Raw genomic sequence first — 5,739 nt, forward strand, 5'->3', positions numbered from 1 at the left:
TAATTTAACTGCATTTTTTTGAGAAAAAATCTTTAAATTTCATAAATTCTAAAGCCCTCGTTTACACCCGAAAATACTTGCCATTTTTTTCAATCCATTAAAACTTCCAAGGTTGACATAACAATTGATTTATTTTACAGGGTGTTACAAGTCAGAATAGAATGTCAGCAAATGTAATGATTGAATGAAAGCAAAAGAAGAAAAAAAGTTTCTAAATCGATCAAGTTGATTTTTAAAGGCCTTTCCCATCGTTTTGCAAATTCAATCACGCATTTTGAGATTATTTGTATACAAATCAATTATTTAGTGCGTTTCTAGCGTTATATTTATGAAATATTACGTATTTATTGTAAAAAATAAGATTTGCAAAAAGCTACGAGCACATTTTTACCATGAATGCGTATTATTTCATAAATATAAAACTTAAACGCATGAAATCATTGATCTCTATCATATAATCTCAAAATGCGTGTTTGAATTTGCAAAACAATGCGAAACGCCTCTAAAAAACAACTTGAGCGACTTAATAATCATATTGCGCTTTTGGATAAATTGCGATGGTGCGGTGAAACAGCAACTTTTGACAGCTAAACTACATCTTGAACTTCTGAAATTGTTTTGCTGACATTCGATTCTGACTTGTAAAACCCTGTAAATTCTATCAATGAAATTATTCACTAATTTACTAAATTTCAATAATTTTATAACCAATAATTCCGAAATGACGTTTTAAGTAATACGGCCTTCACGTACTATTCCTCCTGAATAAAAAAAATCAGAAATTACGTTAAATTTTGTCAATAAAGCGATTGACTCTCAATCAAAAATTGCTGCCTAAGAGACAAAAATTGATGCGCACTGTCAAAAATGTATGCTTTCGAGGCAAACATGGTGACACGCTGTCAAAAATTGATGCCTTCGAGACAAAAATAGGTGAGTTCGAGACAAAATTTAGTGGCAACGACAGTAATAAATGCAAAATTGTTTAAATTAACAAAAAAATAAATTCAATCGTGCGGTCCCTTGTGGATCTAATTTGACTGTTGCGGATCTTAAGCTCTGTAATTTGCATTGTTTATATTTTCCAAAGTTTGATTGCATGAGCTGTCGTGATTATTAAGCAAAAAAAACTGGCAAAGAACGAGAATGCAAGCAATAAAAAAATCCTGTTTTCTGGTGGTTTAAGCATCCTGACACCAAAGCGGAAATGAAGGACACTCTGTCGCAGGGAAAGATGTATATCAAATTTGATGATTTATTTTACTTTTTATATCAATTGGTGATAAATAGATTTCATCAAATACCTTAAAAATAATGGTATTTAGAAGATATAAACCATCCAGCGACTAGAGAAAGTATTGAAATTAGCAAGAAATATTTGGCTTTTATTTCATGAAAAAGACATAAAAATCGATAGTAATTAAAATTTTTGAACACATTTTTTGAGTAAAAGATAAGGTATGCACATTTTCATGGTCGTTGTTTGTATATATCCCTAGATTTTTAACATTTTATTTAACATTTCCGTCATTACGTATCTTCCCTTAGATATAAAAAAGCAAAAGAAAAAAAGCAACATTTTCCAAATAATGCAGATTCCCCATAGTATAAAATAAAAATGAAAACATTGAATTATTGTCAAATTTCTTTTTTTAAAAATAGATTTCATCATGCTGGACCATTGCGTGAAGTTATCGCGTAGGCGTTATTAGAGATTAAGTTTTTAATATATTAAATTTATGAGGAATTCAATCGCTTAGCATTGAGGAATTGAATCGATTGATGCATCATTTAACATTTTACTCAAAATAAATATTTGTATTCATCAATTCTGTGGTTATGTGATACAATCGTCAACTCGCTGAATTCATTGCTGTTTCCATTACCATTATACTATACACATTGAATTTTTATCTGCACATGACTTTGTTCATTTTGAAAAAGAAACGCTCAAATAAACTCTTTCATTAAGTTCTTTCATAGATAATTGCAGCGCTATCATGAACTTTAACGAACTTTTTAATGACGAGAAACATATTTCCATCAATGGTGAACACAACACACTGACGACACTTGCATTCAGAACCATGCACTGTGCTTAAGCACATTGTTACAGTATTCTACATGCATAATTACATTTATCATGCACAGCTTCATATGTAACTCTTGTGTCGCCAACATATGTCAATTATTTTCATGAATAGGAAAGAGCCGCATACACGACAGGAGGTACAGGGAATTAAAATTGATGGATCGTTGCACTTAAGGAGCCACGCAATACATTCTCGGTACATGTATGACAACTTGTGCGCTAAATTATTGTGTGTTTTGATAAAGAAAATTCGTACAAGGATCGTAAATAATCTGAATTTTGCAAAATAATAAAACCAAACCCAAAAAACTCCTCATAGGAAAATATTACTAACATTAAAGTTTATTGTTTTATTTTAGTTTAGTTTTAGTTAAATAATCTATTTTATTTTTGACAAATATCAAACAAATGTTTGTAATTGTTTGGATATTAATGAAAATTTGTGAATAATTTGTTGTTTGTGCTTGAATACGTCAGTTTTGTTATGCGATTTCATTTGAAGGTACAAAGATTAACAGTTTTTTTTATTTTGTATGTTATATTTGGGCCGGTCTGGTGGTACAGTCGTCAACTCGAACGATTTAACAACATGCCCGTCATGGGTTCAAGCCCCGAATAGACCGTGCCCCCATACGTAGGACTGAATGTCCTGCTACGGTAACAAAAAGTCACTGAAAGCCAAGCCCACTTCACTAGTGGGTAGAGGCAGGCCCTTGACCTGACCGGCAGCGGCTGTTGTGGCAAAAGAAGAATAAGAATGTAAGATTTGTATGTATGTCTTTTAGCTTAATTTGTTGTTATAATATTTTTGGAAAGTTTATAAAGTCAAAAATTGAGTGGTTATTTTATGAATTATTATGGAATTATTTTCGTTATGTAGGTCTTTAACGATCATACGTCGATGTCTCGAATCTGTTTAAATACATTTAAAACGAAACATAAAACACAAAAGACCCAACAACCATGCTCGCTCGCCCTAGAGCTACAATAAAATTATAAGCAAGATTTATGCCACTGAACAGAACCGCGGCAGTAGATGGACGCAACGGGCTAGAATGCACTTTTTGTTTGTTTTTTGTTGTGGTTGTGCTTTAGCAAATAAATCCTCCGGCTCTTCTGTGGAAAAAAGAATCGGAGTAATATGTTGATTCAGCAAACCCATCAGTCAGGGTAATGGGAAAATGCATTGTACGTACGATTGCCTTCCCGCTGCGCTGCTGGCTGTCGTGAATTATACACAGCGCACAGCGGCGAGTACAATTTGCAATCCTACGTTTCTTCTCGAGCCAGGGAAACAGTCATGTTTGAAATCTTCCTGTCAGATGCATGTCTTAAACGTGGGTTGTTATTCTGAGTTACAATGGGCGTTGTAGGTAAAATTGTTTTCCTTTTTTATGACGACGAAAGTAGCACAAAATTCAATCTAAAATACGTATAACGTCTCGGCATGTGATCACAGTTGGGCTTTGTTTTTGTGTAATTCCCTAAAAAGAACGTTGATTTTTATACAAAAATGTTAAAAAACAAATTTCTATATTTAGAATAAAATTTAGAAACTTGAAGACAAAAATAACAAAAACATAAAACATTGAATTCAAACACTAATACGAGACGCATTCGAATTTAAACTACGATGATATTGTATATCCATCCATGCGAATCATCAATTTAAGGCCAATGTAGCCAACTGTGGTTTGGTGGCGCATTGTTACAACACTGCAACAAACCCGTACAAAACAAGCTTGATACCGGAGGGTGATTTCCACAAAACCGTAAGAACCACACATTGGGGATTTAATACGAAAAATTCAGGATGATAAATGGCATTTGCCCGCCCGGTTTTGCATGCAGAGCACCAAGGCCAGCCGGCGGGCAGCTTTCCTTTGTAATGTGCTTCAATTTCGGGCATGTGCGCTTTCTCCTTTCGAAGGTTTTGGCGGTGATCCGGAATGGTGAGCTTTTTTTTACACATCATAAATATTCAATCGTGTGGAAAAGGCCTTGGCCATCAGTGGAAAGCACCAATGCCATGGAGGAGGGAAAGGGTTGGAGAAACGAAGTGAAAGTAGCTATCGATGGTCAGATATAGATGTAGCAGCTGGAGGATAACCCAACGTTGGCGTTTTGATAACCCATTATACTCCTTTCCTTGCCTCGCCAACTGCTTACCACCCGTAGTATACGCCTAATCTTTCGAATATGCTTATTAATTTAACCTGGTTGCATTTCAAAAACCGGCTCCTCCTCGGCTTTGACTATTGTGGAGCAGAGCTTTAAAAAAAAAGGGAAGCTCCTTTGTTCATCCTCACCGATGATCGAGAAGACGGCTTACGCTTGTTAGCATTGTTCGGCGCGTGTGTTTGTACTGGCGGGCTCCGGAGTGGGTGAGCGGAATGAAAGCGAAGCCGGAATGTACCATAAAGCAACCTGGCTTCCAAGAGAGGCTAGACGTTGGAATTCAATTTGCATAACAGCTTCCTTTTGCCCTAGTTTCGCCGCGCCATGTACAGTGGAACTATGCTGCTACTAGCACTGCCTGGTGGTGGTGGCGATGGTGTTGCTACAAAAAAGAAAGAAAAATAATACAACCAGCCTAGAAATCTTCGATATTTTATCCTTGAAAAGAAAAACTTCACCTTTCACCGGTCGTGCAGCAGCAGTAGCATCGTCGTACTAGCTGAGATGCTGAGCATAGTGGAAAATGTATCAAATTTCCATCTCGAGCTAGCAGCAACAGCAGCAGCAGCAGCATTGCACGAGGAAAATCCCGAGCGTACAAGGTAAGTGTAAATTACGAGACACCACCGCCACCCTACAACAAGCACTTGAAATTCCATTCGGAAGTATCCTGCCGCATTATGTGTGCCTAGACAGGAATTTCTTGCTTCCTTCCGTAAGCAATCTGTTTCAATCAGTTCGTTTTGACGATGGATTGGAAGAAAATCAATATCCAGAGCCTACTGCTGCTGCCGCGCTCGCCTGATGGATGGTTTAGCTTTTACAAGGAAAGAAGAGCCTACTACGGAAGGAGCAGCCCTGAGTGGCTCTACCATTTGCACCATTATCTCACTTTGAGTGATAGTGATAGTGGTAACAGTGCCATAAGCGACAGAGACAGAGAGATTTACGGCTTTTTTGGGATAAATTCAAAATATCATACATTCTTTCACAATTTTTAAAACATTTCTCTATTTATGTGATACAGCAGAACATTTGTCAAGAGATTTATTATACACCCAAACGGTAAGGAAATTTAAACGAAACACGTAATTGGTCGTTCATCTTTTCGTCGTGGAAGAGAAAAATCAATGGTTAATGTCATCATGTTCATAACGATACTGCTGCTTGCATGCTTGCTTGGCTGTGTGATGGAGTTACGTACTTTCCAGAGCTATTAACATAATTACCGGGTGTTTAAGTGCCATTAGTGCAAAGCAAATGAAATTACGTAGGGAGGATGAATGATTGCAGCATTAATGCTGGCCGGAACGCCACAGCAATATCGGTTGCCAATGTAGAATTTTTTTTTGTTGTTGAGTTTTACCAGCGTTAGATTGTCCGTGAGGGGTGCTAAAGACGATTTAATTAAAAATGATTGTAATTTATCCGCATCTACTGGAACGATGCAACTACCAATCGTATGCTAG

The 5,739-nt window shown here is 36.4% G+C and overlaps 1 long non-coding RNA gene across 1 annotated transcript; it reads right to left on the reverse strand.

The window, feature by feature from the left end:
- Positions 1–4,290: 4,290 nt before the first annotated feature.
- On the reverse strand, positions 4,291–5,047 carry LOC120894928. The gene is made up of 2 exons (XR_005738261.1): positions 4,729–5,047; positions 4,291–4,652 (listed from the first exon to the last, which is right to left on the reverse strand). It is a non-coding gene; the product is annotated as an uncharacterized LOC120894928 (long non-coding RNA).
- Positions 5,048–5,739: the final 692 nt, after the last annotated feature.

This window comes from Anopheles arabiensis, chromosome 2, assembly GCF_016920715.1.
Source record: "Anopheles arabiensis isolate DONGOLA chromosome 2, AaraD3, whole genome shotgun sequence".
Classification (NCBI taxonomy): Eukaryota; Metazoa; Arthropoda; class Insecta; order Diptera; family Culicidae; genus Anopheles; species Anopheles arabiensis.